At 39.7% G+C, this 25112-nt stretch overlaps 1 long non-coding RNA gene across 2 annotated transcripts in view; it reads left to right on the top strand.

Annotated features, from left to right (window-relative positions):
• The window catches only part of LOC119150518, a 46790-nt gene that overhangs the window by 19699 nt on the left and 1979 nt on the right, over window positions 1–25112 (top strand). The window contains exons 3-4 of one of the 2 annotated variants that reach the window (XR_005105095.1): window positions 6391–6489; window positions 10250–14158. This is a non-coding gene — a long non-coding RNA (uncharacterized LOC119150518). Of the gene's footprint in view, window positions 1–6390; window positions 6490–10249; window positions 14159–25112 lie in introns of those variants that run through there. The other variant, XR_005105094.1, reaches the window with a different exon arrangement.

The raw sequence follows: 25112 nt of genomic DNA on the forward strand, positions 1-25112 counted from the left end.
TTAAAAAAATGTGTGGGTTTTTTGGAGGGGGAATTTATTCCCGGCAATATTTGCCAACGTGGGGACTTTGTGTTGTGTGCAATCCTACCAGTTTTTTACATTCAAAGAATACACATCATTAAAAATACCGTTTTGATCAGAAGCAAGCCCAATTACTCTTAAAACATGTATGTTTTTTCAATTAAATCAGAGTCTTTTTGCTGCAAGGGATTTTAATTTAAACAATAATGGTATGTTTTCAAGTAAGCAATTAAAAAATATCTTCCCTTTAAAAGGTTAAGTATTGGTGAATTTCTTAGTCATGCAAAAACCTTCTTTCTAGTACTTTCAATCCTGTTTCAAAAAAGTCTTCATCTCCTGTGAGCTTGCTCATGAATCATTGAAAGAACACATTATTCTAAGAATAACTCTCTTTGAAACAATTTGCAAATAATTTAAGGTGTAGAATAGATTATGTAGATTAGCATCACTTTCTCAGTATTTTAAAATGCTTCTGTCTCATATAATTTTAATTTTAAAATGCCGAGGCTGGAATAGTACGTGGTTCTTGCAGGAAATCACTAGGTGGTGCTATTATATATGGTCTGCCAAGGTCTTTCTCTGTGTTCGAGCAAATGTTCAGTCTCGAGAAGAAATGCATAACACATGATACTCTGTTGGAGGGGCTTACAGGAGAGAGGCATTTGCTTTATGCCGCTCTGATGCCCTAAAGGTTTCGGACAAAGTTGCTTGCTGCCAGCCAGGCTTTTGTATTGGACAAAGAATTCTGAAGCAAGAGATATGCAGTACCTATATTCCATTCGGCCTTTACTTTTTCAGTGTTTGTGCACGTATGGAAGTAAATATGTAAACTAGAATATTCCCAGACTGTCCCTGACTTTTTAATTCTTATTCACTAGGAAGATGACCTATAAAGCCCTAAGACATTAGTGCTTAGAAAAGGGAAACATCAGCATCACAGTGAGACACCAATAGCCGTTCTTAAACAGAATGATGTAATGTAGACGTACTTGCTCCAAGTGAACCTGGACTATACACATCAGCAAGACCTATATGTCCCTTCTCTAAAAGGAAATAAAATCCAGCACATAGGACATGTCAGGCATGTCCAGCTACCTTTCTTTTCCCCAGAAAAAAACCTCAGTGCTGTTGCAGGAACCACAGGTACAAGAAGACTGCAAGAATGACCCAGGGTTCAGTGGCTGGACAGAACAAGAGTGATGGTGCTTAGGAGCATGGTTTAGTGGTGGACTTGGCAGTGTTAGGTTTATGGTTGAACTCTATGAACTTTAAGGTTTTTTCTGACCTAAATGATTCTGTGATTATATGAGAGAAATGAGACATTTTCCTCCAAAAGTTTGATCCTAGCTCAGTTTTGCTGAAAATACATATTTCTTTGCTCTGCAATGCCCTTGTACAATGTGTATAACATTTAAATAGAAAATATTTTTTTAACTGTAATGCTCGGTTGCCTCTTTGGCCTAAATGAATGAAGTTGGTACTGTGGATTCGCCAAAGACCACACTGGTAACCAGTTCAGTTCTGTATGACAGTAGTATTGGTTGTAATTTTATCTGTGGAGCATGGGAGAGAGAGGAAGAATTTTAGCATAATGAATAGAAGGTTGAAAAAGGAAGAAAATACCATTTTTAAGTTTTTTTCTACGTAACTTTAATTCAATCTCTTTCTATTTGTAAATTATGACAGCCTGTAACACAGCTAACTAGAAACCAGTGGTCTGTCTCTTACAAAGCTTAAAATTTTCCAATAGAAATTTTGGTTCTAGTCTTCAAAAATATTACAGTTTCAGAATATTATAAAAGAAATGTTTACAGATGCAACATGCCTCCATACCAGTGGATTTTTTTCCCCAAAATTGAAAAGGTATGATAGACCATGTTTAATTACAGAATATTTGTATCTTTTATTTTAAAAACACCATCACCTCTGCTCTTTATTTAAGCAAGTATGTAATTTTTTTCTTTCATTTTTGCTTCAGAATCAGTGTTTTATTTAGTGCACCAGACAGGGTATGAACTTTCTTGAAGGGTGTTAAAGAACATTCTCTGAAGAACCTCGTCCTACAGGTGTGCATGGACAAAGAGCATGGGAGCTGCAGGAAAGACGAACACCTTTCTGGCTCAAGAGGTGCAGTGTCATGCAATTTTACTCTGTGACTACAGTTCCCCACAGAGTTCTTTTGTGACTAAGAAAACATTATTTAAAGCTACAGTTTTACTCTTGGCCACTAACTGTGCCTTCCTAATTTACAGGGAGCTTAATATATGATGCTGTTACAGGTTTACAAGAATGCCGACTGCTAACAGACACAAATAATACTAATTGTTGCTGTGTTTGAATGCACAAAGATCTCTAAAACATAAATTATTCTGAGACAACTGGTTCTAAATGTCTCAATCTAGGATCTTCAGTTAGCAAACTCTTCTAAAAAGAAAATTTTATCTTTAATATCTCATTTATTCCTAACTTGTGGATTAACAACAACAACAAAATAAACCCAACAACAACAAGATCTAATGCCCTAGAGGTGTCAGACTAGATATAGTCACTCATGTTTGGGAATAACTCAGTTATTGTGGTGACTAGCTGGACAAAACGCCCAGAAGGAAATTAAATAATCCTACACTTAGCACGTGACTTCGTGCCATCACATAGTGAGTGAAGAAGTCAAAGAGAATGAGAAGAATGAGTCAAGGTGCTGTGCAAAAATAGGAGGTGGTGCAGTTATACCGTCTTGTACCACCTCATGATGTATATTCCCAAAGGAAGATGATAAGGTTTCATGGACAATACTTTATGTGGTTTGCTATTTTTTGAGTGATAGGTTGTGTAATACTGATGTCTTTTGTGTATAGTTGAATGTATTCATTAAGAAAATATAATTTGAAAGCTATGTTACAGTGTAGTGTGTTCAGCCAGCTGTGTGTCCATCTACATTTCACAATGCAATGTAGATTCAGAATTACATTTTCCTAATGCGTGCATGGAAAATCTAAACATAAACCAACCCAGGAATAGTACTGGTTTAATGCTTTTGTCTAAAATCTAATTTCATTGCAAATGTTTTCTGTTCAAAGAAATTTCTAGGAGAAAGAAGTGCCAGTCTCTATATGAAAAAAATAAAAATCTTCATGCTAATGAGGAAAAAGCCCAGCCCCCTTTCTTTGGGCTGAGGAGGAAAAAACCTCAGCTGTTAGTGATCCTAAGATTTCCAGCTTATTGAAGCAAAGAAAAAAGTTTCAGACATGACTCCTCTCCCCACACACCTTATTCATTTTTTTGCCAGATGCTTGTAATGGAGAGGAAAAATGAGGAGAGGAAAGATGTAGTTATCTAGCTCAGTGAAATGTGGCTAGTTTATTCCAGATTTTCCTCATTTCTGCCCTTTCATTCTGATAACACTTGCACATTCATTTGTATTTCACACAGGCCCTGGAGACCTGTAATAACAATATGACTGTATATTGTGCAGCTGACAGAATTTTTTTGTGTGAGATGCCTTGTTTGCCCTGTACAAAGCAAACTCTGTTCAAACGAATGTGCGTATTAAAGTTTTCAAGCCACACTATGAGTGGTAACAATTTGGACAGAGACCAGCAACTTGAATGAATGCTCAAAATTTCTTGTTTGTCATTGCTATTGTTACTCGAAACCACATTTCCAGAGGTTGGCACTTACTAGTCAAAATATTAAGGACTACATTGTCTTATCAGCAGTAACTTTAATCTGTTATAGAGGCAGGCTTAGGGGGCACTGCTATTTAGAGAGACAGTTGTGAGGTGTTATGTCTGTCCTCTGATTTGCACTAACTTCTAGTAGTAGTAATTGATTGCTGGCCTTTATATACATGGGTAACTGTACACATATGGTTAGCTATTCTGGCATGCAAGTGAAAAATGGATCCACTGCTTGTCTGTATGCCCCACAAAGGGAATATGGAGCGTAGTCATGTTACAAAATACTCTGCATCTGGAGTTAAGGCAATAGTTGCTCACAAAGGGGTGCAAGTCACACAATAGGCTACTTTTCAGTAATTACTCTTGAGTTATTTAGGCCCCCAGTGCATATAAAATGAATTAAAAGAAATAAATTTGAGTTGAAGGTATTATATCCCTCTCCTCTTAATTTCTGTGGAAACCTTTAAAAAATCCCAGCACCCTGCTGTTTTGGAGAAACAAGCCTAACAGCACTGAGCTAATATACACGAACCAGAAAGAGAGATTGGCTGGTTTCAGTTCAGTCACAGGCTGAAAGCTCTGCAAAAAGTGGATGAAAATAGACCCAAAAAACCATAACTGAGAAACAGGGAAGATTTCAAACTGCTTTCCTATTGTGGCTTTAATAGGTAGGATTTGTGCCTCTTTTTCTTCAGGAAATCTTGATTTTTATCATTCTCTAAAAAGTGCCAAGCCTGAAAGGCTGTGTGCTAAATTTTTTTGCTTACTGTCTTACTTCTTACATCACGTAACCTATCTTGAGCCCATGTTTTTCATTCAGATTATGAACCTTTTGTGGCAAGGACTTTGATTCTTAGACATCAGTAAAACTTTCAGTGCCATGTAGATAATACACATTTAGAGAAAGATTTTGTAAACACCATTTGTTTGCTGGAGTAAGCGTCACACTGGCATAACGATATGCTTCTGGATGAGTGGGTATGAAATTATAGCCAGACTTTCATCCCGTGCTTCACTGTACATCTGAAACATATGTATCTGACACCATCGCTGCAAAGGCAGCACGTGAAAGTGCTGCCCGACTGGTAAAAATGAACTGGCACAATCCCAGAAGTGTGGCTTTGATGTGCGTGTACCTTGGTGTGCAAGCCTGCTCGGCGTGATACTACGGAGATCACACTCAAGACTCTTACTGTGCCTCTGCAGGTCCAGATCAGAATCCTTAGGTCCTGGAAATCAAATTAGATTATTATTTTTTTTTCTTCCCATAATTTACTGCCCGTGGTGAAGGTGCAGAGGTACATATGCCAGCAGGTATATCCTCTTTTCTAGGATCCCCCAAAAATGGTCTCAGGGATGGTCCCAGGTTGAACGGATGCCTTCTCATTCCCCATGGATCATGCCTGTAGATGTGAAACAAACTTTGTATTATCCTATGTGTATTTCTGAGTTACTTCTCTGTGCCTTCTGTGCAGCCTGTCCCAGCCAGAAAGCCATGTTTACTTCTGAGACATGTATTTTCATTCTGAAAGGTATTTTTTCTCACAAGCCTACAATAAGTGACCAGAAATGGATGAAACCTGTAATTTTCGATGAATGCCTGTTCAAGTTAATACCTCACTTTATCATTGTCTCCTTTGCACTTTCTATGCATGTCTCAGCTCTTTTTTATTTGTGAATGATATTTGTTATATCCTGTCAAACACAGGATTACGTGGATTTTCTAGAGACAAATTTTAGCTTTAGTGAGCACTGTATTTTTATATACGTAATATAAAAATGCATGGCAATGAAAATCTACAGCATTCATTCTTGCTAGGACCATAATTTGGTATGAATATGATTTTTTTGCTTTGAACGATGATATATGTGGCAAAGCGAGGACTCGGGATCTCTGCCATTTGCTGCGGTCCTGGTACCCGACATGGCCAGCTGCAGAGGGAAGGGTCCTTTCTCTCTTGCATTTTTCATTTCTCTTGCAGAGATCCTTACCTGAAGGTAAATTCTTTACTTAAGCTGTAACTGTGGTTAGCCAATTTGTGAAGAGGAGTAAGAAAACTCCTTTTGTTTCTTCACAGGCCTGTTAAAGATTTTTCTGTGGAACTCTGAAAACAATTGAGTTATTGTGGACTTTTGTAAATGCCACTCAACAGCTTCGGGAGTTTTGCTGTCTTTCCTCATTCTAGTTCTAGGGTCTCTGTAAAAAAAAATTGGTTGCACCAGAACACTCAACCAAAACTAGGTTCATCTCATATCCATTGGTTTTTTGTTTCCAGCACAGGAGTCAGCTTGGTTTGGTAACTCCACAGTTCTTCTGGCTGGGGGGAAACTGAGCTGTAAATACGAAACAACAGACTCTGAATCAATCTGTGGACACTGTACTGTGTTTTATATTAGGATATTGAATCAAGTTAAAAAGACAGAGGTGTATATTGTCATGAATCAGACTGAAAAATATCTCCTGGGACTTATTCCACTCTTTTCCCTTTTCTATGTAAGCAGTAGGTTCTCAAATATGCTTTTGAATAGCAGTTAGGTGTCCACGTTTAGTCCTCCAAAGTGACCATCCAATCTAAAAGATTATTAAAATTATCATTATAATTTATCCAGTGAGGTGTATCTTGCAGGGCAATCATTAGATATACAGCCCATGCAAATCAACTAATCTGCAGCCTGTGCTGGCTTTGGACAGGGTCAACATGGGATTTTCTGCTCTGTGTTCCCTTGGAGCCCTGGAGATCAGCATTCAGAGACACCTGCATGGGTCTGCATGGAGCTGGATGAGGTCCAGGTATGGACAGGCTTACATATTTAGTTTTAATACTACCTTTTCCACAGCTGATAGCAGAAGTGATTTAGATAAATAGAAGGCTCTGACACCCATGGAGCTGGGGAGCCCCGTGAGGCACAGAAATGGCAGGTTTTCTAAGTGAAGCTCCAGTAGTGAGAAGTGGGAAATGCTGCTTTCCATGATGTAATGCATCACAACTGTGAGTCATTATCCATTTACAGTGTTCCTCTGTACAGTATTATGATTTCACAGTATACGCTAGAAGGTTAGGGTTAGGAAAACAATAACATTGAAATAACGTTGATTTGATCAGGACAAATCTAAAGACAAATTTTATGATTAAAAATAAAGGAGTTTCAAAGCTTATAGTTAATGGTTTTATTTGAATTAGAGTCCCCTAAGATTTTGTGCAGAGGTGTTTATATACATTAAATATGATTGATGGCTGATGTTCAACAGATTATAAAAGGAGAGTGGACGAGCTTTTTTGCATAGAAATATGAATTCTAGCACTAGAAAGTGGATGGATTTCTGCAGTGTGGATATTGTGCTTTTGATTCCTGCTTATCCGGTCAGACCACTTCAAACTGTTGGTGATCAGACCCTTGCCTTAAAAGTCCCATGGCAAGTCTCTCTCCCAAACCAAAAAGTGTCAGATTCTAGGACTGGCCTGTGACTAAGGATGTCTTTGTTCCCCAAAACAGACTGACCAAAGAAAGCTTCTGTAACCTAGTGTACATGAAGCCTCTTAGTCTCTGTTTCCTAGAAAATTAAACAGTTTCAGAATACAAAACCAGGTACCAGAAAATTCAGTTATCCATGCTGCCAAATTCTTAGGCTGGTCACAGTCATGGTATTTGCCGGAGTTAACTGGCACTCTCCCAGACAATTTCCAGACAGGAATGGGGAGCTGACTTTATCCAGAGAGCATTTTAGATGCAACCACCTTGCTTTGGAGGGTAAGAGCTGAATATGGACACAGACCATTCCAAGTTTTCTGTCCTCAGTGCTAAAGGTCCTGGGCATGTTTGATTTTGCAGAGATACCAGGTGAGCTAATGTGTATAACTCACCTCCTGTGTTGAAACTGTACTTGGATGCCTTGATGCAGCTTGATATGCCTGAAAGATCACTTCCTCTGATGTGCATCCTATACTATGGCTTTAACTTCAAAGAAAATGTGTGACCAACAGCTTCACTGTACACAGAGTGGGAATCAAAGGTGCCTGATGTAACATCAACCCTAAGAGATAAATCTACCTTACTTAGTATCCCAAGCTGTGAGGCTATATAGTGGTCCTTAGACTGGACTTAACTTGGGTTAAGTCCTCTTTTTGGTGTCACTTCCAGATTTTTTTTTAATCTGGTGTTTTTTTAGATATGTCTGTATTCATGACATACAGATAAGTTTATATTGGTGCTTTAGCCATTCCTCACGTCTTTTGTCAAAAGACTGTTTCTGCATTGTTTCTGCTCAAGGAGTTACCTGGCACACAGAGGTTCAATAGGAAGGCTCCACTGACTTTCTAGAGGGCAATTGCAAGAGGCTGTTATGACTATTACATGAAAGGTACCATTTAAAAGAGCTTAATGAGTCTGGCATTACTGACTCTGATCTCTTTGAAGAACAGTATTTGGTTCCCATTTGTCTGATGCTGACAGGACACCCTCAAATAAAAACCTATCTACAGAAACATTCAGACTTTGGGCAGTGGGTTAAAAAGGCTGTGGGGCTGCATTAAGATCTGAATGTTTTGCTTGTTCTACCCCATGTAATGTGCAAATTAAAGCTTAAAGTCCAAACGCTTCCATACTTTGTCAGAGTATAAAGTGAGTCCTGAACTTTGCTGTTCAGACCTGTCTCTAGTTAAGAATACAGTTTATTCAGGGAATGTTGTATATGAAATCACTCTTGGAATATGACACAAAATCAGAGGAAAATTATATTATTTTAAACACAAACTGGGCAAGAAATAAATTGCTCCTGACCTGTTTCTATTAAGGAGCTCAAACTTGATTAATTCTTGGCCTGGATGTTCTCTTACCTCCAGCAATTACATGCCACTATTACAGTGATTATTTTATAAAAGCTAATAAACACTATCTGGAGTTAATATTTGCTCCTGAGGAAAGTTTGCCAAAAGCTTAGAAGAAGTTTACAGAAGATTTTGCCCATTAGGTTTGTGTACAACATTTGAAATGCCAAAATCCTTTTAGCATCATTAATCACAAAAATGCAATGTAAAAACAGTTGTACCTAATAAAGCTGTAATCTGATACAAAAATAGGCAAACCCTCAGGAATTTAACACAATAGGCCAAACATTGTCCATTCCAAATGAGTTCCAGTAATGCCACTATTGACTCGGCTTTGAATAGCCTTCTGCTCTTTTAAAACAAATACATATAGATAAAATAGGATTTTATTTTCTACAGTACAGATGCAGCTGTTATTAATCAATTGTTTCACAAAGGATACTGGCTAATGCAGTCCAGGAAAGCTTTTTTGTCCAGCTTGCAGCAATTTCTTCCTTGTCCTCTAAGCTTACAGCTTGCTCTGTCTTGATGTCACTGGGGTTCTGGCTGCCCCTGACTCATGAGCACGTGTGGGGTTCACTAGGGGCTGAGTCTGTCTGGCCATGGGGGGAAGTGAACTGTCTCTCCAGATTTCTGACCATGGTATAGAGCAAATGTTGTGGGGGACTGACTGGGGTCATGCTGTGGTGCTGCCAGGAAAGGGAGCTGGGGCGGTGGTGCGAGGGAGCTGGGCTGTATAGGAGCAGGCGTATTGCCTCCCTGCAGTCTGATCCCTGCATAGTCGCTCCCCAAACCTGGAGCTCCAAATGTCAGAGAGGAAGCGGCATTTTAACCAACAAAGCATCACTCCCTTGCCTCCTGCTGTACTCACCTATTCTGTGGCCATCTCAGCTTAACTGAATATCGCCTGCAGTGATTCATTTATTATTATGTACCCTATTTTTCAGTTTTACGTGGGCTGGCCTGTTAAATCAAACACACTTAAGAATGAAAGCAGTATAAGTTTATTCTAGCCAGGCAATGGGTTAAGCTCTTCAGTAAAAGTTAGGAAGACATTAACAAAAAGTAAAGAAAATGTCAGTTCAGTTGTAGTATACGTGCATAATAAGACCTGTTCTTATTTGTTTAATCTCCCTCACCTTAAGCTGTGTCTCAAGAGACCATTGTTTACCTCATGGTCTGAATGCTGGACCTTTGCAGGGCCTAGATTTAAAAGTAGTACAGAATCCTGACGGGCTTCCCTTCAGAGTTCACCCTTCACTTTCAAGATGGCAATCTTTCTGCCCTTTTTTTCCTTCCTCTCTCCTGCCTTTTAAATTAAGTTTCCTTCGATAGAGAGCAATGTATTTTGATAACTCATATTTTATCTTAGCCAATGGCAACACAGTTTTGACAGCTCATAAGCCAAATTTGGTTTTAAGAGTTATTTTGACTTGGCTATCTTTCATTCTCAGATTCTGACTCTCCCTACTTCTCACCTTCTCCAAGTCTGCTGCTGAAGCCTTAATTAGCTCATTTTTCTCTGGTGAGGATAGTTTAAAAACTGTCTTCACAACATTCCATGGGTTAGATATGATAAACATTATTATTTTTGCAATATTGCTGTTAGTCCCACAGCTCCAGATATTGGAGACCACACGCGACACACTAATAATGTGGATGACAGACTGTTAACAGCGTGCATTTCCAAGCTAATTCCTTCCATTCTTTTTTCTCTGTCATAAGGATTTCCTTCATTTCAAGAGAGATGAGAAGACTGTATCCCTTTCCTTTTGATACTGACAAGAAATCAGGAGCGATGCTGCATTGCCAGGTTCTTCTTGCATGAAGAAGGAAGTAAAAACCTTTTGTTTGGCTGAGAAGAAGGCTCATACAGGCAGTTACAACTCTCATCCTTTTTGTTTTTGCGGTCAGAGTTGGAGATACCCATTCGGAGGAGCTTTATGGTTCTCCTCTGCTGATAAGCATGAGAAACTTGATGCATGGGAAAATTGGACTTGATGATAGCTTGACACTTTCACACCTTGAGAATCAAACTTGGATCTGTTAGAGACGCATGCTGTGAATATGCTGATGAAACATATCCCACACAGAACACATCACAACCCTAGTTAAGAGGCTTTATATTTGTCTACTACGAGTTATTCTTTCATCCAGACTGCACTGAACTGCATCAAAGAGTTCTATAATAAGGCTCTGACCACATCATAAGGACAACATAGAGTGGATGATTTGACACGTGAGAATATGACAACACGTAAAACCTTCTGCCCTGTTGCTGGCCCTGGGACAGCACTGACTGACTTAGCATATCAACACTTGGGTCTCCCACACACTCTACCAGCATTTCAGGGTTAATAGCGACAGGTCTTCATTTGCAACTTTGTGGTTATGTTGAAATCTTTAGCCTACCTGATGTGGACACAGCTATGTATATTACTTGTTCAGCTGGAAAGGCTATCCAGTAGTCAGCATTAAGTGATGCTCACCAGCAGTTATGTAAATTCAGCTGTCAGCCACAATCTAAAAGAACAGATAGAAGGCTCCTCTGTTACAATTCCCCCATTTCTAGCATTTAAAATTCTTCTGTGGAGTTGGATTTTGGTCTGGAACAGTGCAATAATGTCAGTTGATAGCAAGCTTGGAGTGCGCCAGAAAGTGAGTGCTTAACCCAGAACCAGCACCTCTGGGAGTGAAGACTTCAAGAATCAGATGTTCTGCATTTACATTGCTTCCAACTTCATACTGGGGGAGGGAGAGGGATGATGGAAACCGTCAATAAGTTCAATTTTAATTTCTTCTTTAACATTTCTTTTTTCACACTTTATCCAGTTGGGAATTTCACACAAAACATAGGACCATGTTCTTAGCCTCACAAGCTGCAGACTAAATAGTTAATGAAATGCAGCTCTAATTTTAGAAGTATCAGTTCATTTGGGGTCTGTCTGGCAGGGACAATGGTGCTAGGAAGCTACAACTGGAATGAACCTGGAACAGACAGCAGTGATGCTTTTTGTTTTCTGTGTGTGAGACTTGAGATTCCAGGGCTGCCAGATTTCACGCATTCCCACATCTTAACTAAGTGTCACACACTCAGCCAGGCTGTGGGGATTGTTCGTGTTGGTCATCAGGAGATTGTATGGTTCTTGACGGGTCTTATCTGAGATATGGTCTCTATCACATTTTTAATAGCACCGATCCATTCAAGTATTATTTTCTCTGAGATTCTACTGTCCACATTGTAGACAATCTACGTCTTGTATCCTCATTGAGACATACTTACTTCCCCTGCCCACCCCCACCCCCCTAATTTAAACCAGAAACTATTTGATTTGATACTGAAAGGACATGCTTGCTTTTAATGCATGAAAACATAATAGAGAAACAATATTCTTGTTTTACATAATACTTTTCTCTATTTGAGTCTCTTGCTCTGTGCAGTTCTGTGGATGAAGAAATATTGCCCTGTTTGTTATTTGTATTGTTGTGACACCTAACACTGACAGTTCTTGACTCCATTATGCTTCACTGCACTGAGAGAATAGGGATATATCTGTCCCCAAGAGCTTGCAATTGAAATACAAGGCAAGAGGCAATGGGTGGATACAGATGGAGAAGCCTGGAGAAATGAGAATAAAATACTGACTGGCATGATGGGGAAAAGAAGGGAAGATCACACCTTACCCAGTGCTTAACTGCTGTCAAATCTTTGGTTTCAAGGAATGGAATGAAGTCATTTTTGGATGTTTACCGCAAGACCTTTTCAAGTTAAACAGCAGTACAAATCAGGCATCAGAACGTGTTTGTAATCCCATAATTGAGTTTAGGACTGTTTATCTAACATGATCATAAGAACTACTTAACACTTTCTGAAATCAGTGGTTTAGCAATGAAGAAACTGCTTTGGAGGTGGTGCAGTTGAATGAGAGTGTTTACATTGCCCACTTGTAGCTCTGCCTCCGGAGGCACTCTGTATAGTCAACGCACAAAGGAAAGGTCCTGCAGGGAGGCAAAGCACCCACGTTGAATGTGTAAAACCAACCTGAAGTAGAAAGCATGAATAAACCTTGTAAGAGCTCATATTAAAGGATCTTGACAAATACTGAAATCTTCCACATAGTTCCCTTTCAAATCCTTCCAGGAATATCTCACCAGAATATTTATAAACTGTTCAAGGATATAAAAATAACATAAATTAATAGAAACTTCTAAACCAAATTGGACCTATTTAGTTTACAAGTAATGTATGAAAGTGTTTCCACATGATTTTAGCAAACATTTTAGCAAAGATGTTACTACTCTACGTCACTTCTGTTCATAGTTTTTGGTTGTTTTTTTTTTTTTTTAACATTATATCTAGGGGCCTGCTCTCTGCTGTCTTCTTTCAGACATCTATTTTGGCTGCTTTAAATATGAAGGAAAAAAAAAAGCAACCCACCATAGACATTCCTACAAACAAAACCTTGTTTTTGAAAAATGAGGTGTCATGTACAGTTTAATTTAATCTTTGTGTGGTTTTCTTTGGCATGTTGCTCACACTTGGGCTTCATATAGTGTATCACAGCAGTTCAGTTTACAAACCCACTTGGGCTACAATTGGTTATAAAAATTCTAAGAAAGTGCTGCAAAAGATCAAGTTTGCAATCTGGAGAGAAGTAAGTGACAAAGATGTTCTTCAGAAGGGGTAAGGTTGGATTTCTGGAGCACATACACTGTGAAAAGACCTTAGACAGTAATTTCACTAAATAATAGATTGTCTGTTTTTCCTTCTGCCAATACTTTCTCATTTCAATTCTCTGTCTTTTGGTGTCCATCAGTGGAAGTGTCAGGTCACACCTCATACATAAGGAAGATGTTACACTTCCGAAACTCATATATAGTGCTGTCAGCTCCATTTTTCACCCAAGAGCTTGGAAATCATGTTGCACTGGAGACATGAGGGCTTGTTTTCATGATGGCTTTCAAGCAATAGCCCCCGCAAAATATATGGCCTTTTGTATATGAAAAAGGCAGTTTACACAATTGTGTAGGAAAGACCATATTTTCTTACATTTAGGAACAAAGACATGTCAGGCTTTATTGAGCACATCACTAACTATATAACTAGCATTAAACACTCTATTTGCAACTGTGTCTGTGTATTTTGTGTGTGATTATCACCCCTAGATCTGCATCCTATAAAAAGATATTTCTGTTTGCTTAATTATAAAGCTCTTTATGAACAGGCTCATCTGTAAATAGCTTGGTGCAGCTGAAATAGAAATATAATTATAATGAAGGCAGATGTTTCTGAGATACTTCTCATGAAACTTGTTCTGAATATACAAAGGAGGAAGGCTTTTCTAACCGGTGGAGTGCAGGCCAAACGTGGTCTAATCATCCAAATGTGGTGGGGGGTTCACTATGCAGGAAAAATCTAAATTATAATAACAACAGCAGTGACAATGATGACGACAACAAAAACAACAACAATAATATTTCTAAACCCATATATAACTACCCTTTCCTTTGGCATACTACTTTCTTCCTGAACCTTGAAGGGGCAATGAAATAGCTTTTGTAGCTTATCTCTATGGACTGGTTGCCAGAAAATGCTGGATTTTTCTTCTGCAACACTTTGTTAGATACTGATGAAACTCTCATGGAGTTTAGGGTCTTCTGTATATAAATATAGCACTTCTGTCTGCCTCATTGTCTCTGTATGTGCTTTAAATTATTTAAACGGTGTCAGTTAAATAATAAGGCGATTATTTTTTTTTTTTATTTTGATATCCAAGAACTTATAAAACCACGGAATCCTGTTTCAAATGGAATTATACTCTTTAGAAAATCTCATCTCATCTTTCAGTCAAATCACAGGCTTCTGTACCCCTCCCTCCCTTTCATCACTAGCAGTAAATGCGTGATCCAAGCCAACAGTCCTCATTTCAGTGGAGCTGCCTTCCTGATCAGCTCCCATTTATCCCATCTTTAATGACTCACCAGCACAGCCAGTCACCGTTCCAGTCATCTTAGGATGGCAGCCCAGGCAGGTACAGCCATCAGGCAGGCTCGTGAATTGGAAACGGCCAGTTTTGTTCATGATGAACTACTACAACCTAAGTTACGCTGTGGAATAGCACTCTCCAGCCCAGCTCAGTCTCATTTCACTGACAGCCTGTGCACGGGGGTCGTTTCTGCTGGTCTGCCCGTCTTCCTCACCTTGGTCTGCACAACTAAACGAGGAAGTATGGAGCTAGGCTGCTTTAAAACGGGGAAAGAAGAATGTGAAACAAAACAAAGTGTTAAGGACGAGTTGAATGGAGCCTGTAACACTCCCGATGTCCTGGTTGTGAATATTTTTTGAACATAAATTTAGGCCTTTCATTAAAGTTTACAGAAATGGCATATAGGTAGTTGTTCAATGAGACATCAGGGATTTGATTTAAAAGGAATTGCAGTGATTTTAAAGATTGTGGATCAGGTTTTGAACGTGACTTTGGGTAGCTTATATTAATTTGTTTTACTCTTCCCCTTTGATGGCAAACTAGCTGTCTTAAGGTAGCCTCTCCTGGGTGTACAAAATTGCAGACCGCATCTCCTTTGCAGACAATGTATCCTCGAGCATAAGGGAGCTGAATCCAGTTCAGAGTGATTCCTCTTGAGATGTAAACAATTGTACTTCCTTCTCTCTCTTGCACTGAACAACTTCACTGTGTCAACATCAGCTACACCTACCATGCCTGTCTCTTGTGGTTATCTTTGAATAGTCCACTGCTCAGGGATTCGGAAGAAGTTTTCATTACTAGTGTATATCTAGCATATTTCAGTTAAAGGACACATCATAGTTCTCATTTCAAAAGTCAGCTCCCAGGTTGCTCCTCTGCAAAACACGCACTGGACAGAGATTTTCTAGTCTGGTTGGATAATTTTGGTCTATATTTATGGTATTCTTTAATGAAGGAACAACAAAATATCTGGTCTTTCGGTGTATGCGCATCACTTCCATTAACGAGAACAGAGGTTACATATGTGCTGAAGATGAGAATGAAGCTCTCAGACTGTACATGCTTGTGCCTGAGGCCAAGCCTTGGGGCCTGACAAATCAGCCTGGCTTTCTGGTCTCTTCTGATCCCAGGGGACTTAATGTAACTTGTCTACACGTAGGGAATGGGAAAAGACAGGAATGAAAGGTCTTGTGCTTTGCCAGAAAAGAAGTATTCAGCAGTAACTCAAACATAGGAACTGAGATTAAAATTGATGGAGTGCTTAATGCCACAGAAAAACCACTGTTAATGAAATGAAAAATTGTTTTCAGTTTTATGCAGAACAAATGCACTAAGGAGGGCATTGACAAATATTTGTACATCAGGAATCATACATGTTGTGAAAGGAAGACAAACTACCCAATTGTTTCTTTTTTTTATGAATGGGAAACTGAGTCATGGAGATATGATTTACTTGAGATCTCTCTTTTTCTCTCTTGCACACACACAGATACAGACAGAAATGCTAAAGGAGAATGGGAGGTTTCTTAATTTTTGACTCCTGTGTAATTTTTCTACACACACTCTAAATTTTTGAACTGGACTTCTCAGATTCCCATATCTATAAAAATGCCATCCACAGGACGGCTGCTAATAGAATCTGCCAAGTCGGTATCAGTCATTTAACCTACCAGCTGTGAGGAGCACCTATAGCATCTCCACCCTCACCTTTTTGCCTGCTCTTCATTGTCCTTGTCAGCCTTTTTCCTCTGAGAAGAACTTCTACTGGAAATTGTATCTTTATGCAGTGGTCTCAAAGGCTACCCTACCTACAGACTAAATGAAACAGTTTAATGGCTAGCCCTTGTTCTTATTGGGGAACAAGGTAGAAAACATTGTATTTGAATTTGGACATAGATGACAAGTGTCTGAGTAGTTTTGAACGAAAGGGAAATATTAGCTGTTTTCCACATTTCCCCACAGTTGCCTCTCTGAATTGACACTGAGGCATTGCTGCCTTCATTATCTCTCTCACTCTGTTAGATCATGAATGTAATTTATTTCATGTTAGTAATATGTTAGTAACAATGTTAGAGCATGTTAGTAAAAAAACCAAAAACACAAAAAGCTTGATCAAGTTATTTTGTAGTTTGCTGCAAATTCAGATGTATAGGGCAACAATGTAATTTTTCAATTTGTAAGAAACCCTAAGCCTGTCTCACTTAAAATGTTTTGCTGTCATTTTTTATTTTCCAGTTTCTTGTTTTCTTTTCTTACCTTTATTGTTCTGATGACTGAACAGAAATGGAACAACTTCAGAAATGTCCTCTATGAGATTAACAACACAGTTTTGCTAATATGTGAAATTAGGAGAAATTTTTGAAATAAAAGGGGGTCCTTCCAAGGTAAGTTTATTATTTGTTGCCAGGATGCACAGAGGGGCATTTAGGCAGGAAGAACTACATGGTTTCCGGATTACATTGTCTTCTTTAAAAGAAGACATAATGGTCCTTTGCCACTTATAGGGATTGCTATCTGTGCCTTTCAAAAATAAAACAAACAAAAATCTGTTCAAAACACTAAAATATATGTTGCTGTATTTTCCCTGTATCACAGAAAATCAGTTTTTCAGATCTAGAAGTTCCTCATATCTAGAGCTGCCTAAAGTGATGATGATTTCAGACATGTTTCTTAGTTGACTCCATGTAGCCAAATCTCTGATCTATATAAAGTCTAGATGATGGCATAGGCAGTCTTGTAAGACTGGACTGATTCACTATTTCTTTGTCTAAACAGGTGTTCCTGATACCTATAGCTGCTACTTGTGGCTCATACATTCCAGTGAATTGTCACATACCCAGCTGGGGATCAGCCATAGGTGGTGCTAGGGCTTACTTAGCCAATGCATGTGGTCAAGATGGATGTGGAATGAGAGGATATATGGTAGGACAGCTAATAAAACTATTGAAGCACCTTTAACAGTCTATTTAACAGTGTATAACAGTAACAGGGAAATTGTGGGTGGAGATGGAGTAGTCCCAGTACTGAAAACCTGAAGACCTTATTATCTTGACTGTGCATTTTGACTTTGGGTATGGCTGACAGATCAATATTGAAGAGCAGATACTTTCTCCATATACTCAGTATAGAATTATTAGAGTTAGAGGAGTGGTGAGCCATACATTTAATCTTGTTTTGGCTTTTCCCCATCTCCGTCTAAATAGATAACTGAACATTTTAAGAGAAGACTATAACAAATGATGTACAATGAGCCTTTTAGCAATTCTGGAGAAAACAATTCAAGTGAAAAAGTATCAAACTGTGATTTGTGAAGTTTTTACGTATGTTCCGCAGATACCTAAATCATGTAAATAATGATTTTAAATACTAATGTATTTAGTAATTTTGTTTGAAAAATCAGTGATGTTTTTCTCTTGACTTGTAATAATTTGTATGCAAAAAAAAAGAATATAATCGGAACCTAAATGTTAAATTCTGTGGACTGCTGGATTCTTTTTATGCCAGTGCTTCTTTGCATTGGTTTTACAATGTGAAGTGGACGCAAGGTAAGAAGGATTTGGAATGTGCTGTTAGAATGGGATAAAGAAGCCTGAGGGTAATTAAATTAAGCCAGTATTTTGGGGTCAACTCTCAATTAAGGGAGCTTCAGTTTCCTGTACAGCATCCTTCCACTTGCCATATATAAAAGAAAACCCTAAAGATATTGTGTTATATTGTGCATTTTATTATTATATCTTGTTTATTTATGTATTTATTCTATATAATTGTCTAATACTAACTTTCAATATTAGTTATATAATATGCAATTGTTACAATAAAATATTGATATTGTGTTATACAATATAGCATGTATCACAGCATATAATTATTTAATATCCCAGACGCCCGACAAAACAACATTAAGTCAGATTTTTACCACTGTAAACCTACTACAGCAGGAAGGTTTGTCTGAAATCTGGCTGAAACATTATGTCCTGTAAAGAAAACTGTTTCACCAAGGAATCCGTGAGCTACAATTGTAAATTTTTGCACTTGTAGGACACTTCAAGGAGATAGGATCTGGACCACAGCCTTCACTGGTAATGGGCAGAGCAGCTGGGAAGGGGACAAATCAAAGAGGTTTTGCAGTATGGGATCAGGAGGATTGCAACAGCTGGGGAGGGTCAGGCAGGTTATGACATTTGGGGGAACTGTTGGGTAGGGAGCTCTTCAGTGAGGAAGGATGAGAGTTATGGCAGCTGGAACTGAGTTGGCGTTGAGACATGATCAGGAGGAATTGGGAACAGTATAGCATCTGGAAGCTGATCAGGCAAGGGGCTCATATCATCTGGGGGATCAGGAAGTACACAACAGCTGGGAAGGGTCAAGCAAATACCCAACACACGTGGAATTGAACAGCAGGGCCTGGTGCCACATACGGCTTCTCACATTGCTTTTTTATGTATTGCCGCTCTCTACCTTTCTGTAAATATCCCTTAACTCATGTTCAAAATGTGTCTTTGTGCGAAAACACGGAGGCAGAAATAAACAATATGAATTTCTAAGAAAAAAAATATGTGGATAGCCCTTCCCAACCACAAGGTGGCTTCCCAAAGTCCATGTAATTCTAATTATTGGCTAGCGAAAGATTTCCTTCTTCAACCCTATTGCACCCACTGCCCTACTAACTGAAGATTTTTATGAAGTTTTTTCCAGAAACTCAGTTGGTTAGAGGACATTAACTTTCTCCTCCAGTGGGAGCTCAGCATGCAAGGGTTCAGGTTTTGTTGATATTGCTCAGTGATTTCCTGACAGACACTGCTGGTGTAGGAAGAACAGCATTCATGTGTCCTGCTTGGCTTACACCAGCTCTGGTTGAACTGGTGTTTTTTCTGTTACTCAACAATTATTTTACTTAGTGCTTTCCCTGTCTCAGATGTTTCTCTTGTCTATTGTGCTATCAGATACCACAGATGTAATTGTACATTTTGCATTTTTTTCCTAGAGAGTCCACTTCCTATCTGAGGTTTATTATTTCTTACAGTCACGTCCTTCACCCATGCCATGGCTGTCCAGGTCCTGTCTTTTTGTCCATTAATTTTAAAAGTGAGATCTTTATGAATAAATAGCCATATCTCCTTACTCTCTATAGCTTTAGCTTCCTCTTTTTGTCATTTCTTTATGACCTTTGCTGACATCCTAGAAGACAAGTCTCTTTCATTGTGCTGCCTTGTATCTGCAAACAAGTGTTTTGTTTCATGCTACATTTTCATTGTAAGCTCATTTTTCAGGGGACATTTTTAATTCTGATTTAGGTAAGTGCCTAGCATGATGCAGTCCTTCACAATAGGTCTCACAGGTACTAACAAGAATAATAAATGCTAGCAACGAGTTCTGTGAAAGCCCTGATTCTTTGCAGAGCTTTGACAAAGTGGGAAATGATGTCATATCCATCAGGCAGTTGTGACAAACACACTTAGGGTGGGAGGGTAAATTATTTTTCTACCTCTAGAAAAATCTGTAGTACTCTCTTGTGTTTTCCATAGCTGCTCATATTATTTTTTTCTTCTATAAGATCTTACTGCTTTCCAGACATGCTGTGCCTTGTCTTTGCCAATTGTTCCCATCTGTCCTGATGACATTGTGATGGAGGTTGAGTGTGTTGCTAAGCTTCTTAATAATGTCACAGTGTCATTTTGTGTTACCTCTGTCACTCTACTGCTGTTACGCTAACTTGCCTTCCTTCATCACTTCTGTTTCACGACTCTCATACTCAGGGCAGTTTAAAAAAATGCCCTCTGGATTTAGGTTCTTCTCTTCTTTCCACCATATCTAATATCTCATCTGTTCTCTACAGCTGCTTTCTGTGTTCTGTATTTATTCCAGTCATATTCTATATGGTAGAAAGTGCTGCTTGTAGGACAGATTTTTTTAATTTCCCCTTGGCATTTAGTAACACCCTATTAAGTGGCTGTGTTTACACTGCAGTTGTCAATGATCTTTTCCGGGTCCTCTGCTCATTAAGCAATAAATTCAACTTTCCTGGCTAGCAGTGTTTTGAACATTTCATGTGGCAATATGGAGCCAGTCCCACAGGGAATGGTTTCCTCTTACCAGACTGCTCCCTCCACGTGCTATACTCCCTGTTGGGTTTATCTAACTATGTCATCTCTATGAAGGATACTTGAAGCAAGCTGTTGCCTCTTTCTTAGTCACATGCAGGTTGCCAGGGAGCCTGGGGGACCCACCATCTGACATTCATAGCACTCAGCTTCTATCTGAATATGTTTGAGAATCCCACTGAAGCGTGGGATGACAAGTTCCCTTTTTCTTTTTGCAGAATTACTTCTCATCCACAATTAAGGTAATAAAATGTTTCTGCCAAACTGTTATTGTGTTAGCATTCAGATCACTATCAGTCACTGCAGAGGTATAAAAATGGCCTAGAAATAGTTTTCAAGGACATCTCATAAGTGACTTTGTTTTACATTAACCTCGGAGATCATGAAATCTGAAAAGCCCTGGTGACCTGAGTCACAGAGAATGTTCAGCAAAAGCAGCAATTACTTGGGCTTTCCTTGCCTGCCTCTGTATTCTGCTTCAACTTTGACCTAGGTAGATCACACCCAGGAGTGGGAAATAATCATTGCACGATCTGGTGCTTAACCTGCCTACTAAGATTGAGAACGAGGGTGCCAATTAGTGCCAGCTGTAACCATGCTTGGGGGATGTGAACCATCCACCAGGAGTTGGACCAGGACTACAGTTCATTTCAAAAATGAGTCTGAGCAGCCATCAGAAAGGTAACAATTTTCAGCCACACTTGAATTACGACAGACTTAGACTTAATTTGGTAGAACAGACACTACTAAGGGTACTGAGGGTTAACCCTAGGCAGAGAATGATCTCAGAGATAAAATGGAAACAAATACAGCAACAGAGAAACTTAATAAACATATTGTCTTTAAGCAAAAAGGGTGGGGGTGGGGGGTGGGGGTGGGGAAAAAAAAGAAAAGCTAGACAAAGAGCCTAACAAAAAAGAGGAGTGGGTTACAGTCATGCTGGGGTGTATGGTGGAAGGGCAGAAAACAATAAACTATGTTAATTCTTGATATCCTGGAGGGAGAACGAAATCATATAAATAGAAAAAATGTCATCATATAAAGTACGATCTTTTAGCACTTATAGGATCCAAACCCCAAATCTCAAATGCAGTGCTGAAGCTGTAGATTATTAGTAATCTATGCCACCAAGTTTCCTCCCCTATACCCGTCTCCCATGTCTGATCCTAGTTTCCACTTGTGTAACTTGGTGGCTTTGCTCTCTACCTTGTTATACCCATCTACATCCCTGCTTAATTTTCATGAACAGCTTGTTCTTCCTTCCTTCATAATCTTTTTACTCTGCACCATCACTAACATTAACTGTTCATACTGATGACCCATCTCATGCTTAGCTGTGTGTGCTTGATTCAGCTCTTCATTCACGTTCAGCTTTGGTACAACGTCTGCATCTTGCCAAAGGGCCATTCACGTAGACTCAGTCACAGAATCACAGAATGGTTTGGGTTGGAAGGGACCATAAAGATCACCTCCTTCCAAACCCCCTGCCATGGGCAAGGACACTTTCCACTAGACCAGGTTGCTCAGAGCCCCATCCAGCCTGGCCTTGGACACTTCCAGGGATGGAGCATCCACAGCTTCTCTGGGCAACCTGTGCCAGCATCCATCACCCTCACAGTAAAGAATTTCTTCCTAAGCGCTGGTGTAAATCTATCCTCTTTCAGCTTAAAGCCATTCCCCCTTGTTTTATCACCACACACTCTTGTAAAAAGCCCCTCTCCAGCTCTCTTGCAGGCCCCTTTAGGTACTGACAGAGCTGCTATAAGGTCTCCCTGAGCCTTCTCTTCTCCAGGCTGAATAACCCCAGCTCTCTCAGCCTGTCCTCACAGGAGAGGGGGCCCCAGCCCTCTGATCATCTTCATTGCCCTCCTCTGAACTCGGCTCTGACAGGCCCATGTCCCCTCCTTGGGGGCCCCAAGCTGAACACAGGTACTCCAGTGGGGTCCATGAGAGTGGAGTAGAGGGGGAGAATCATCTCCCTCCATGTGGTGGCCACGCTTCTTTTGATGCAGCCCAGGGTACGGTTGGCTTTCTGGGCTGCAAGTGTAAGCTGCAGGGCCATGTTGAGCTTCTCATCCACCAACACGCCCAAGTCTTGTCTCCTCAGCACTGCTCTCAACCTCAGTCTTCACATGTTGTTTCCTTTCTGGCCTCTCATCACATACAAGGAGGCTATTTCAGAATTAATCAGCTTGACCATCTCTTGGTCTTACCTCAGCACGACTCTTCCACCTTTCCACCCACACAATGTAAGGCTGCCTTTCATGGTTTCCAGTGCCATCAATATCGTTGCCCTCTCTTCAGCAGAAGTTAAGTGCAGACCTGTTAGTGTGCTATAGGTAAAGTAAGTTAGAAAGCATGAATTATGAACTGCTCAAGAAATAGCAGCTGTTGAGCTTGTGTGCACAGCGAGGTTTGACTGCTGCTGATCATAAAAATCAGACTCAGTAACTATGCTACCAGAGAGACCATCTGTGGCTAGAGAGCCAGAAGCTTGCTGACCGGGATAGGCACTGCTGGCTTGGAGGAGGAGAGGGACAGACAGGTTATATTCATATAACCACCAAAAGAGGGACATATTTAAACTATCAGCGAATGCTAGCTGCAATCTGTGGGCAACAGTAACCCTACTGCCCTGCCTAGATCTCCGGGAGGAGGGGTCTGGAAAGCTGACAGTGGAATAGTGGCATGTCCCTTTGTTATGTTGTTAGTGTGATAAAGTAGCATGGCTAAAAAAATGAGGTTTATTACTAAAGAAATTTGATAGTAAGGGACCAGATGGGAGTAGAGGGACAGAACCTTCTGTCTTCTCTTTGAGAAACAAAGGTAATGATAGCTTCTCTGTTATTCTTCCTGTGAACCTTGTGTTAATGTCTCCTATTCAAAACAAATCAGCCTTGTCCCCATTTCCTTTCCCAGTTACTGCTCCACTTTGCATTTCACTCCTATGTATGCTGTGTCCTGTCATTCAATTTTCTTGCCCAAGCCCAGCATGGACCAATTTCATTCAGTCAAAATTACTCTTGTCAAATTTCAAATGCACCCTTCTTAGCCAAATCTCATACTCAGTACTCTGTTCTCTCAACCTAGTCAGATGTCTTCGACATGATCAACTAACTATGCTCTTCTTAAATTCCCATCATCCCCTGGCTTGCAAGGTGTCAACACTTGCTGGATTTTCCTCTGACATTTCTGATAGTTCCTGTAGTCTTTCCTTTGATAGTTTCTTTTCATTGATTATCCCTAGAAAACTAAATCTTTTTCTCATTCTCCATTCCTTATATATTGCATCTCTGACTAACACATGCAAAACCAACTACTGTTTCTTTGCAGATGACTCACAGACAGAGCCCTCCTTCAGATTTCTCTCCTTTTCTACCAACAGAAAAATCTCAACTATTACACTACATCTTTGTGGATGCCAGCAAGTCTATTTAAAGGTCAGCCTGAGTAGAAACCAAGTTCTAACTCTTTAACAATTCACATTTTTTCTTTCTTCATCACTGTGACATCGTCCTGCTTGTCACTGATATCACAGAACCATAGAATCACAGAACGGTTTGAGTTGGAAGGGACCTTAAAGATCACCTCCTTCCAACCATCCTGCCACAGGCAGGGACCTTCCACTAGACCGGGTTGCTCAGAGCCCCATCCAGCCTGGCCTTGGACACGTCCAGGGATGGGGCACCCACAGCTTCTCTGGGCAACCTGTGCCAGTGTCTTGCTCCCCTCACAGTAAAGAATTTCTTCCTAATCACTGGTGTAAATCTATTCTCTTTCAGCTTAAAGCCATTCCCCCTTGTCCTATTGCTACAGGCCCTACTAAAAAGTCTATAATTCAGTGTTGTTTTTCACTTGGGCCTCTCTCTGTGTTCTGCCATCTGGGGTATGGCTAGGGCTTGTGGATGCTCCTTTAAGGTATGTAAGGTGTGTTCTTTCTCATTCTTCCACACTGTGAAAACTTTTGTCCAGACACATTTCATTACACCCTCATTCCAAATTAATTCCAGCATCTTTAATGTCACTTAATAATAAATCACTTCAGAGGTACATATTTGCCCTTCTGTATCTATCCTCTCATGCTGTAAAGATAGTTTCCACAGATTCTTGCTTTGACTGTGTCAAGGAGACTATGTATCATTTCAGTGGTTTCCCTTTTTCTTTTGAATCAATGACTCTCTTGATCTTCAAAGCACTTCACAAGTTCTCCTGACTCCATTGGTATTTGCTGGTGAGATGTTGATTTCCGGCATTAGTTAACACTTGATGTAAATTTCTGTCATGTCCTTGTTCAATTTTTTTTGTGTTTTCTCCTAAGGTACACGGAGGAAAAAACCCATAATGAACGACAGTACTATTTCCTTCTCCTCCTCCAAAACTTCTCTGTAAAATTTTCCCCTGCTGAAAATTGTATGGAAAACATAGGAATAGTTTGGCAGCTAGAGTGGGATACACCTCCTCAAATGTTAGTGCTTCTTATATAGAAGGTACATCTGAACT

This window comes from Falco rusticolus, chromosome 6, assembly GCF_015220075.1.
Source record: "Falco rusticolus isolate bFalRus1 chromosome 6, bFalRus1.pri, whole genome shotgun sequence".
Lineage (NCBI taxonomy): Eukaryota > Metazoa > Chordata > Aves > Falconiformes > Falconidae > Falco > Falco rusticolus.